This window comes from Malaclemys terrapin, chromosome 16 (assembly GCF_027887155.1).
Source record: "Malaclemys terrapin pileata isolate rMalTer1 chromosome 16, rMalTer1.hap1, whole genome shotgun sequence".
NCBI lineage: Eukaryota > Metazoa > Chordata > Testudines > Emydidae > Malaclemys > Malaclemys terrapin.
In genome coordinates, this window is record NC_071520.1 from 33075836 (window position 1) to 33088910 (window position 13075).

General features: G+C 44.4%; 1 protein-coding gene across 2 annotated transcripts in view; it reads right to left on the reverse strand.

Moving 5' to 3' along the window:
• TTC28 (tetratricopeptide repeat domain 28) overlaps positions 1-13075 on the reverse strand; it is a 430868-nt gene that overhangs the window by 399115 nt on the left and 18678 nt on the right. The window lies entirely within an intron of this gene.

A 13075-nucleotide genomic window follows, 5' to 3' on the forward strand; every position in this document is an offset into this window, starting at 1 on the left:
CATCTTGTGTATATAATGGTAAATAAGAGTACAAAATGAATAATATACTAACAGTTCTTTTGGTGCCAGCATCCTCTGCCCCTTGTGTACATTCAGGAACTGGAAAGCACAGACAACAGGCTTAGTATGACCTCTCACATCTAGTTCTCCTGAAGAATTCTAAAATGTATATTAACAAGAAACCATGACAACAACATTTAGGTCAGTCTCCTGTATCATCTTTCTGTAGCTCCTGTACTACATGTTTCTTTGTGTGCATTAAAAATATGTTTCCTTGAAATGTTAACTGTCTTAAAATAATCCCTACACAAGATTTTTTTTAAAGCTATAATGTTGTCATTTTAAGTTTCTGCCCTACAGTCACCTGCTAGGTGAGGACTGCTACTCACATCATACACACCACTCACAATTGTCATTTTGAATTTATTCCTCTTACAAACTTAACCCCTTTCATAGGGCTCCCCTTCGTGCTGGAAATGCCAGACCACCACTACATTCACAGAACTATTGGCAGATTCTGCTGCAGCAAAGACTCATTGCTGACATCCAAAAAAACAGAGGAAGTTACTGACACAAATTCTGGAAGTTGCAAGGTACTAGAACAGCTCCCACACGGGCCAGACCAATGCTCAAGTCAGTTATCAGGAAGTTTCTATTTTTATTTCTGCAGAAGGATTCAGAGAATTTAGATAAGCAACACATTTGGCAGACCCCTATTTAGGTACAAGCCAGGTACTGTATCTGTGTACAAGATGTGGGACTGGAATCTGCCTTCACAATGCTATAATCTCAAGAATAATATTGCCACACAAACCAATGTGCACAGCCATAAGAATCAGTCATTGGTTATAGTGCAATCACCAATACTAACAGAAGAGGGCATGCTAATGCCATGAGGATTCTGTGCATCGCAACAGGCAAGATACATTTTGGCATGGGAAGTCTGTCCAGTTAGACCTGTAGAAGCAAAGCTCACGTCAGAAGCGAGTGAAAAACAGCAGAATAGTTAGTGTAACCTAGCCTTGAGATAACGATGTTTTTAAGAAAAGAAAGTAAAAAAATACTGGACTAAATAGGAAATAGTCTAAATAAAATGTAAATGTTTTTAATTTCATGCACGTCACAAAGAGGTATAAATGCTTGTGTGATTTTGCTTGTACTTTGGAGAAACGGAGGCAGAGATGCTCTCTACAAGAAAACTTCAAAATAGCAAATAATTACATATTAAAAAAACAGCTTTACTTACCTCCAAGCTTCATTTCATAGATATAATCAGTTCCTGAAGGGGTGAGGGGAGATATCAAACACTACTCAAATCAAAGCATTTTTCTGTATTCTCTGCAACTGTTTTAGATGCTTGTGGCAAAGAATGTATAAGGATTTAAAAATTAACAAGTTACATTTTGGAAAGGGAAGGAGCCAAAAGTCCAAGTTTTGTTCACACCATATTATCAGAAAAACTTGGGTTTGAACACTATTTGGATTTGTGCTCCCCAGACACATAGAAACTGAATACTGTGTAGGTTAAAAAAAACCTTTCAGTTCCTAAAAACACAATACTACCTCTACAACTAGGGCGACCAGACAGCAAATGTGAAAAATCGGGATTGTCCCTATAAAATCGGGACATCTGGTCACCCTATCCACAACTCACAAAGCTCCCCCTTCTGGCTAATTAATGGAATTGCTTTGACTCTAAAGAAAACCTAAGCTTCTAATTTCCCAAAAGGATGTGTGTGTTCTGCCACTGAACACAAGGAAAAATTCTACTCCTATACAGCGGTGAATTAAAGAAAGATTTAAAGGAAAAAAAATGATGACGTGGGATATAACACTATATCTTATATTGTGACATATACAACATCTATATTAGGTTTTTCATGGTGCCCATCATCTTCTTATCAGACTGATACCACATTGACAATGAGTCTCATAACAAAGCAAGATGATTGTAATCAGTACAGTGCATTATCAGGGACAGCTTATGAGACAATCTTTTTTACACTGACAACTATATGGTGCTTTTTCTAGAATATATTAAATTGTAAAATCCATTCTGAAATTTATAGTGTTCTCAGAACACAGAGCTAGTTAAGTAGTCCCCAAACTATGGTTTCCAAATAATTTATTTCAGATTAATATCAGAGGGGTAGCCGTGTTTGTTGCTTTTTACAGATCCAGACTAAGAGTCCTGTGGCACCTTATAGACTAACAGATGTATTGGAGCATAAGCTTTCGTGGGTGAATACCCACTTTGTCAGATGCATGTTCCAATACATCTGTTAGTCTATAAGGTGCCACAGGACTCTTTGTTGCTCTTTCAGATTAGTATCCCTCACAAGCAATCAGAAGTAGTTGAGAAAGTACGCCAATTTCACCTAGCAGTCCTCCAGTTCCCAACAAAACACAGACTGATATTACTTAGACCAACATTTTTGGGGAACATTTTTATTAGAAAGATAAATGAAAGACAGTAAAACAAAAAGAACAAAACCTCGCTGACCTGGTGGGAGTCTCACTTCATCCTTGGCCTGGAGAATCGCTGTCAGAAAGATGGGGTAGTGAGAAAATTCACTTGTGTTTGCGCCCTTCAAATAAACAACAAAGGCTCCTCTGTGCTTCCTCCATAAAGGAGGAAAAAAAGACCCAAGAGCCCCAGCCACTGCAAAGAACAAAATCCCTTTCCTTCAGTGTAGATTTCACCCAGCATTTCAAGGAAACTCCAGAGAGGAAATACACAAAGTACAGCTCAGCCCAGAGAGAGACAGAGCACAGCATATCAAATACACTTAAGTAAGTAGCCTATTCTCAGTAGTAAAGTAATTACAGATAATTAGTGTTTATTTTATGCCATGACCTATGTTAACGAGGCTAAGACTGCTGCTTTTGCTAGACCACTGAAAACAGCTAGCTTTAGCACTCCAATTTGCCGTATCAGAAGTGAGCAAAACTTGGTCAATATATTTAGACATGAACAGACTCTCACTTTTAAGGGGACACTAGACACTGGCCCCTAATGAATTAATATCCACTAATTTTAAGAAGTGTAACATGACACAGAATTTTCTATATATGAAATGAAAGTACCTGGTTTCATAAAGACTTTACACTTTAAGTTCCATTTTTATTAGACTGTATATTTTTAATTGACATTTTGAATATAGTCATAATGGTAAAACATACTTTTATGGTGGGGGGGAGGAAGGATTTGTTTGCAATTTAACAATAGGATGTTTCATCAGTAACAGAGACAAAAACATAATGAATAGCCCCAACCTGTCACTGTGGTGCCTGTTTTTATTTTGATAGAGGTATATAAAATCATGAGTGATGTGGAGAAAGTGGATAAGGAAAAGTTATTTATTTATTCCCATAATACAAGAACTAGAGGTCACCAAATGAAATTAATAGGCAGCAGGTTTAAAACAAATACAAGGAAGTTCTTCTTCATGCAGCGCACAGTCAACTTGTGGAACTCCTTGCTTGAGGAGGTTGTGAAGGCTAGGACTATAACAGCATTTAAAAGAGAACTGGATAAATTCATAGTGGTTAAGTCCATTAACGGCTATTAGCCAGGATGGGTAAGGAATGGTGTGCCTACCCTCTGTTTGTCAGAGGATGGAGATGGATGGCAGGAGAGAGATCACTTGATCATTACCTGTTAGGTCTACTCCCTCTGGGGGACCTGGCATTGGCCACGGTCGGTAGACAGGATACTGGGCTAGATGGACCTTTGGTCTGACCTGGTACAGCCATTCTTATGTTCTTATGTCAGACCTGTACAATGATAATCATGCCTTTGGGGGGGAATGTTCTACTCAAGAGAAAGGTATGGAGACTTTGTCAGGAATAAAGAACAAAACTTTGGACAAGCTTCTAGATTAAAAATAACTGAAAGTCAGATTTTGTTTCTTTTTATATTCTAAAACAGACATGAATATTACTAAGGCCTTGGACAGCCAATAAATTTGTTTCAACTCCAAACACATGGGGGAAGAGCCCCATTACTTGACAAGCCAAATAGAAATGGCAGGAGTTGTGCAAAGAAATAAAATGTTTTGGATGATCAAATAAAAACAATAATAAACTGGAGAAAATGGAGAAGAAATAAGGACATGAAGTGGGGTATGTACAGAGGAATGACCAAATACAGAATGGAGGAATAACTGCAAGGCAGAAATGTCTAGAGATTACTGTGGTGCTAAACCAAGGTATTTCTGCAGGTAAATACTTCCATAGTCAGATTCAGCAGCCACAGCGACTGCTTCGCCTCAGCAAAACTGACAAATATTCAAGACCTAGAACAGACACAAACAACAAAGAAAGACGCCTGAGGCTAGGTCTATACTACCCGCCTGAATTGGCGGGTAGAAATCGACCTCTCGGGGATCGATTTATCGCGTCCCATTGGGACGCGACAATCGATCCCCGAATCGGCGCTCTAACTCCACCAGCGGAGGTGGTAGTAAGCGCCGCCGACAAAAAGCCCCAGAAGTCGATTTTGCCGCCGTCCTCACAATGGGGTAAGTCGGCTGCAATACGTCAAATTCAGCTACGCTATTCACGTAGCTGAATTTGCGTATCTTAAATCGACTCCCCCCGGTAGTGTAGATGTACCCTTAGGCTGCTCTTGGACATCACATCAGTTTCATAGATACAAATATGTTTTATAAGCGGACACTCAAAACTGTCATTGTCCAGCTGGAGAAATATGCACAAAGCAGAGTTTGGCAATACTCTCAAAATTTTCTAACGCCAATCTAATCTGAAACAATTTCTACCAGACCAGCAATTTAGGCCTAAGAAAGATTCCTGTGTAGGAGAGTGAGAAAAATACACGGCCAGCAGCAAAACATAACGCAGAGGGTGAAAAAAAATTCAACTGTGGGTTTTCATTATCTCAATTACTGTGTTGCATGATGGCAGCTTTTTTAAAAGCCATAGAAATTTCCCTACTGAGACATTTTCATCAGACCTCCATCCAGTATAATCATGACTTAAAACAGCCACTGTGTTTACTTTGTTGACCGAGCTGTCTATTCAGCAAATAGAATTGCTCTGTGAGTGTATTTATTTCATATTCTTTTAGCCAATGCACACTATGTCAAGTGAACACTGAAAATCTTAAATCCTTGCATACAGAAACAGAGAAACAATTGCCATACTGACTCAGACCCGTTATTTATTTATTCCAATACAGTTTCCAACAGAGGCCAGCACCAGATACTTTAGAGGAAGGTGTAAGAAACGCGGCAGTAGGTAGATACGGAACAATGTGCCTCCCCACATTAGGTCTCATTCTGGTCTCTAATAGTTAGAGGGTGGCTTAGGCCCTGAAGAGTGAGGTTTTATCTCCCTTCCAAAATTTGTTAGTAGTGAACTACATCTCTAAGATATTCCTGTTTTCCATAGAGATAACCAATCCTCCTTTGAATCTTCCTCAATTCTTGGCTTCAAAGCCTGCAGTCATTTGCAAAGGGGTTATTCTGTGGCTCTAACATGGGACAGATAATTCCATAGTGCTCCACTGCAGGAAGGTTCAAATCCACACAAAACAGCCAGTGAGAAAGTTGTTATTTCAAGGCTTTGTAACATGGGACAGGTTGAGCTTAGGATCAGCTGGAGACAGGGGTCATTCACTAGCTCTCTACCATGAGAATGGCTGACTACACAGGCTCATCCTATGTAATGTAGGGATGGAAGGAGGCAGAAGAGTCATTCCACAGGTTACCAGAGAAATATTGCTTCAGGACTAGCACAGGAGGAGGTTATGTCAGAGGTATGTTTGAAATGGAAATTGTGGTAATTGCAAATTAGAGGGGGGGAAAAGCATTAAAGCTGGTCAGAAAATTTCCACACAACAAAATTCACCAAAATAGAAAAAAAGTTTGGTTTTTGTTTTGTTTTGTTTTTTGTGAGAAAAAGTTTGCTTTCCAACCAACTCACTAGCATATTGTGATTCTGCCTATAGAAGAAAAATACTTCTGATTGAGCTATACACTCTCCAGTATAAACTACAGTTCGGAATGAACAGCTAGGAATGTCTTTAAATTTGGTTTGTATCTTGAGTTGATTGAGATTGTTTACAGGAATACAGCACAATTAACATGCTGCCAAGGTAGGGCCACAGAAGAATGAGGCCTTTTTCGTATTAGGCTTTATTTATTTATAGAGTGATAGTCATATCCTAGTATCAGAGGGTAGCCGTGTTAGTCTGAATCTGTAAAAAGCAACAGAGGGTCCTGTGGCACCTTTAAGACTAACGGAAGTATTGGGAGCATAAGCTTTCGTGGGTAAGAACCTCACTTGGGAGCATAAGCTTTCGTGGGTAAGTGAGGTTCTTACCCACGAAAGCTTATGCTCCCAATACTTCCGTTAGTCTTAAAGGTGCCACAGGACCCTCAGTCATATCCTAGAAACAGTACTGCCAACTCTAAAGGTTCAACAATCATGAGTGAAGCCCAGAGAAATAATTAAATTAATCCAAAAATCAGGAGATTTTTAAAGAATATGCTATACTGTGTTTTTTGGTCTGTTTTGATTTTTTAATTCTCCTACCCATCCCCAGTATGTGTGAGAGACAATTAACATTGACCAACCTCCCAAATTTATTGGTAAGCTGATTTTGGCCCCTGCTGCAGGAGCTCTCACCCCCATATATGTCCAGCCCCTGCCCAGCAATGAATTCTGTCCCCCCGCAACCTCCAAAATCAATCCTGTCCCCCCCACCCAGCCCCTCATCAGTTCTAGTCCCAGAGCCTCATATCTGCTCCTCTTGGGGTTCTTCATGAGCCTCTCCCAACCTGGCCAGAAGCTGCAGCAGTGTCCCGTTCTTCCCCTTCCAGCCTTAAGGGAAGGGGGACAGCACCAGAGGTTCTTCACTTCCCTCTGCCCCTTTGCATGTTGAGAGTGGGCTGGGGGTAGCACAGAGGAGCTCTCCCTGATCAAAGGGGGCGGGGGAATAGAGCCACTCTGAGCTGCTGGGATCTTTCTGCTCCCTCTTCCCCTTCTGTGAGAAGGGTGTTGGGCTGCAGAGGGGATGGGGAGATAGCTCTGCCTGCTTCTTGGCTGCTCTACACCAGGAGGTGGGAAAGTGTCACAAACAGCCAATCAGAGGGGATTTTCCTTCTAGGGCTGAAATTTGCTAGAAGGCTGGAGCTTATCATTGCAAAATTGGCTCCAGCCCTGGCCAAAATTCCATCACTCATGAAAAAAATCACGAGAATTGACAACACCCACAGAAGCAAATTTAATCCACTGTAAAAGTGAGTGCTTTGTCAAAAGGAAAGTTAAACCAAATATAGTTCCAAACTAGACCACTGGGGGATGCTGCTCATAGTGGCTACCACTCTGGGAAGAATAAGAGTAAGAGGGGATACAGGAAAAGGACCAGCTTTGTGTAGGAAAGCCTGGAGAAGTTACTTTGACTGTTTCATTTCTTATCTCAACAAAGATCTGTTGGGCTTCCCAAGCAAGTATACATTTTATAATATAAACAACAATATGGTTCTTTGCAAATTTATCCAAAATGGAAGGAACAAACAACAACATAGTAATAAGTTTCAGAGTAACAGCCGTGTTAGTCTGTATCCGCAAAAAGAAGAACAGGAGTACTTGTGGCACCTTAGAGACTAACAAATTTATTAGAGCATAAGCTTTCGTGGACTACAGCCCACTTCTTCGGATGCATATAGAATGGAACATATAATGAGGAGATATATATACACACATACAGAGAGCATGAACAGGTGGGAGTTGTCTTACCAACTCTGAGAGGCCAATTAATTAAGAGAAAAAAAACTTTTGAAGTGATAATCAAGCTAGCCGAGTACAGCTATATAGTTTTTTTCACATGCAGATCTCAAATCACTTTACAAAGGAGGTAAATGCCATTTTCCACCTGCAAAAAGGGGATAAGTGGAGGCACAGAAAATAGAAGTGGCTTGCCCACGGTCACAGAGTGGCAGAGCTGAAATTAGAACAGAAGTCTCCCAAGGTCCAGTCTAATGCCAGATCTACTGTGACACATTGCCTCCTGTGACAGCCTACATTTTTTATTTTTGTTTAACTATGCAATTTTAACATTGCATTAATAGGGGTTTCTTTGCATTTAATAGACTCTGATTTGATAACACAGAAAGATGCCTTCATGTAACAGAGCTAACTTTTTAGCTAGTGAATTTTCTATTCCATTTTATTTTCCCTTTGATGCATAGGTCTATTCCTTTACCAGAGACTCATTTCAAAGGTCTCCCTGTATTTCTGTCTGTGATTGGCATGTGAAAAATATTCTTTTATGAGGTCCTTCCATAACTATTCATTTAAGTGGGCTCCACTGTAAATCGTTACCAGATTTCTCAGTAACAAAAAACAAAACTATCCAAAAATGTACTGGCTTTTATACTCCATGCCTCCCAGCATTTATACAATTGAACAAACTGGAAACTTGGAGATCACTTACAACTTTATTTTACATAGCGCCTGAAACTGTCCAAAATGTTTTACAGTATTCATTAATACAAGACAGAAGTTAGTGATGGAAGAGACCAAAGAATTTCTAGTCCATCTCCCTGTCAAAGCAGGATTCTCCTTACTAATGCAGGATGTGGTACATGGTATAAATTACAGAACCCAGGGGTGTAAATAATATGGTGAATACATTAAACCTTCAGTAAAAATAATAGAGCAAGAGGCAGGGGAGAAAAGGTGTTTTGAGATAAGATCTAGAACAGAGGTGGGCAAACTATGGCCCGGGGGCCACATCCAGCCTGCGGGGCCGTCCTCCCCTGCCCCTGAGATCCCGGCCGGCCCCGGCCCCTCCCCTGCAGTCCCCCGTCCCCCACAGCCTCGGCTCACCGTGCTGGCTCAGGGACAGATTTAACAGTGAACACAGGGTGCCCTGTCACGGGGCACCCCCAACAGGGGGCCCCAGGGCCGGGCACGTGGGCAACTCAGCACCAGCGCACCCCCACGGGGGGGAGGGGCTGCACTGTGGGGGCAGGGGAGCAGGTGGGCGGTGCAGGTGGCGGGAGAACAGGGAACACGGCCAGAGAACTCAGGAGGAGAACCGGGCAGCCACGCAGCTGGTTGGAGAGAAGCAGCACTTTGAAGGGGAAACCACCACTTCTCTCCGGCTGCCCCTGCTCCTCCTGAGTCCTCCGCCCATGTTTGCAGGGCCACATTCCAAAAGGGGATGGGGGAGGTCCAGGGGGGCGGTTAGGGGCAGTGAGTCCCAGGAGGGGGCAGGGAGGAGGGTTGGATGGGGGGTAGGGACTTGGGGGGTTGTTAGGGAGGGGGCAGTCAGGTGACAAGGAGCAGGGGGACTTGAATAGGGGGTGGGGTCCCAGGGGGGCGGTTAGGGGCAGGGATCCCAGGAGGGGGTGGTCAGGGGACAAGGAGCAGGGGTGGTTGGATGGATCTGAGGTTCTGAGGGGAGCAGTCAGGGGGCAGGAAGTGGGAGGGGGCAGATAAGGGGCAGGGTGCAGGCTGTTTGAGGAGGCACAGCCTTCCCTACCCAGCCCTCCATACCGTTTGGAACCCCGATGGGGCCCCCAGGCCAAAAAGTTTGCCCACCCGATCTAGAATGAGATGGAAAATTAACAAAGTGGAGAGATTCAGGCAAGCTATTCCAGGCAGCAGGACCCACAGGTTGGAAGGCTCTCATAACTATAGTCATAGAATTATAGAAGATTAGGGTTGGAAGAGACCTCAGGAAGTCATCTAGTCCAACCCCCATAGAATCAATTAAATATGCACAGATTCACATCCAAATCATTGTAATGTATATTTGTAGGGGTTTTTGGCAGACTCAATAAAAATAATGCTGTCTCCTCCTTCGGCCCACCCATCCAGGGTTTAGTGAGTCCTGGGACTTGCTGTGAAAAGTGATATTTGTATATTTGTTAATATTACAGCACACTTAATTGCTACCTGGGAGGCTATGAAAAGTGGTAAATGATATTAACATACAAACAAGTATGATTTTTCACAGATAGCTAGCAAGTCTGCTGTGAAAAGTGATACTTGCATGTTTGTTAATATCACTTTTCTCAGCAAGCCCCAGGACCCATTAAGCACTGGATGCGGGGGGGGGACTGAAGGGAGAGGCAGCAGGGCCAGGGGTGACGGTGGGATGGATGCGAGACCAGGAAGACAGCAGGGGCCAGGACAACGGGGGCGGGTGATGAGCCCCACTGTCACGGGGCCAGAGCCAAGGCCTGGTGTCTGCTGCCATGCGACCAGGGCCGGGGCTCAGTGCCAGCAGCCAGAACCTGGAGCTGGGGACAGGAACTGCGTGGCTGGAGCCAGGGATAGCCTGCTGCCACACAGCCGGAGCTGTGGGCACCCAGGGCTAGTGCCTGCCGCTACACAGCCAGAGCCAGGTGCCAGAGCCCAGGAGTGCGTGGCTGTAGCCAGCACCCACCGCTGCATGGCTGGAGCCAGCACTCACTGCTGCAGGGCCAGGGGTCGGCCATGTCAGTCAGCTCCTGCCACTGCGTGGCCGGAGCCTGGGACAGAGCTGTGGGCAGGCACCTGCTGCCATGCAGCTGGGGCAGGGGATCAGCACCATGGGCTAGGGTCGCGTTGCTGGAGCCTGGGGCCAGCGCCCACCACCGCACGGCCAGAACTGGGGGCTAGAGGCCAACTGAAGCTCCACAGCCGGATCCGGGGGTCAGAACCTGCTGCCCTGTGGCCAAAGCCAGTGGTTGGTGCCTGTTTGGAGTCTGTTGCCCCGCAGCTGGGGGTCGGTGCCTGTGGCCAGCGCCTGCCACTGTGCAGCTGGAGCCCAGGACTGCAGCCGGGAGCCAGCGCCTGCTGCCACAGAGCTGGAGCCAGAGGCTGAAGCCCAACAGCCAGAGGCCAGGGCCGCATGGCCAGAGCCGGGAGCGGGAGGAAGAGAGTCAATACCCGCTGCCCTGTGGTTGGAGCCCAGGGCCGCAAGGCCAGGCTCCTGAAGTCCCGCCACTGGAGCCTCCCATCCAAACCCCCTCCCCACAACATGGGTCAAGAACTCACCTGGTTCCTGCAGCATTGCGCCCCACCTCTCTCCAGAGGCAGTGCAGGGCAGCACATCCAGGAACAACAAGGAGGGATGGGGAGGGGCCGATGCTATGCCCCACCCATCGCCACCCAGGAGGCTGTCGTGGCTGCACAAAAAGACCCTAGTGGCCGCATGCGGCCATGGTGGCCACTTTTGAGAAACGTTGATCTAGACCATCATCATCATTTCTACTGAAAATGTTCTCTCCTTTTGGCATCATGAGTGGGCAGATCTTAGGAGAATGTCTCCACTAATGTTTTACCAAAGCTGCCTCTTAGTCTGGCTGTACTAGAAATCTTTCCTCCATGGAGAGGGAGTGCACTGGCCCTGCTGAGGCTTCAGGCATTTGCCCTACAAGGGGTTCAGAGAGGAGGTGAATTAATGACCAAAGTAAAAGGCCAATTTGAGTTGCCCAAGGCAGAAAACGAGATTATCTTGTCTTAGACACAAGCCTTCAATTTTCAACAGCTGGGGATCCATTCCCAATTGTGGCAAGCAGGTGAGGGGAAGAGGTCCCACAAGAAAGGCAAGCTAACCCACCCCTCAAAATGATGTTATAGTGTGCACATTGACTGAAGACTGATGCATGAATGACATTACTACTGCAAGCTGCATCTATGAGAACTGACTTGCTGAGCCCAATTCCCCCATGCCCAAGTCACCTAGAAGTTGCAGCCCCTGCCATTCCTCAAGACCTAGGACAAGCAGATGAGTGCATCAGATAGGTTTAGAAGCAGCAGAAGCTTCACAGCCACTAATCCAGGACCACTTGCAGAAGGCCCATCCTTACCTCTACGAGCAACATCCTGCTTTCTGCCTGGTGTGAACTCTCATCCCTGAGGTGCAGAAGAGGCAAAGCTCTCTTCAGAGAGGAGCTTTGGTTCCCCTTTTTAGGTATATGTCATGTTTATTTCAAACTGAGCCTACAGCATGGAGATCAGCTCCTGCAAAGGCTCAGAAAACTCAGTTCTGCACCATCACATGGACAGGATTAACTGAAGAAAGGTAATTCAATAGGCGAAATTTCCAGCTTCAGAAAGAATATTTTTGAATGGAAAGGCATTGAAATTGAGTGCTTCAAAGATATCAGGGACAGGAATCTTCCTGTGCAGCTGTGAAGGCAGAACTGGCCACTTGGTGCAGCTTAGCATTCAGCCAAGTCAGCATCTGCCCCCAATCTCCCTGGAGACTGGAAACCCAACTTGAAGATTCCTGGACCTGAATATGAAGAAAAGCAGCAAAAATATCACACCACACATTGTGAAAACAACAGAAGGAATGCTGAAGGGTGAGATTCAGGAAAGTCAACACTAGAGTGATCTATGAAAAATAGAACATAATGCTTTCTCTCAATGGAACAACAGAAACCCACTGTCCAAGTAACACCGTTAAATAAAGGCAGTGCTATCTCTAGAAGTCCCTATTTTATAGAAGAGCATCCATTTAGCCTTTCCATGACAGATCAACATATAAGGTCAGACCTTTCCACGGCTTGTCAGGTCTTACTGAGGATGTTGAGCCATATGGAATTTCTTAAAAAATTATCAAGAAAATACACCAAACAGAACCAGCTCTAGAAAAAATAAATTTTAAGAAAAGGAGGTAACGATCTAAGCTTAAGTCCTTAGTTTTCTACTCTAATGCCCCATTACCAACAACAATCTCTATGCAGCATGTTCCATCCTGCACACTGCTCTCCTGAGGCTTTCAGAGCACGATTCTTCAGGCTGCTGCTGAATGTTTATTAGTGTAAATGTTAAGAGAGATGTCTGATCTTCACACACTATGAACAACATTTGTTTAAAAGGCTGAATCCAAAATCTTCACAAGGATCAGCAAAAAAGAATCCCTGCCAGGCAGCTTAGGAAAAATAGGCAAATGTCTGTTTACACAGAAAATAGTTTAACTCTTAACAGGAAACTCAAATAAGTCAAGCAGCTTTTAACACAGAAAGATTTCTATTCTCCCGAGCCCCCTCCAAAGTGAACCGTAAGTACAGAATGATTTATGTCCATCTCCATTACAACAAAATAA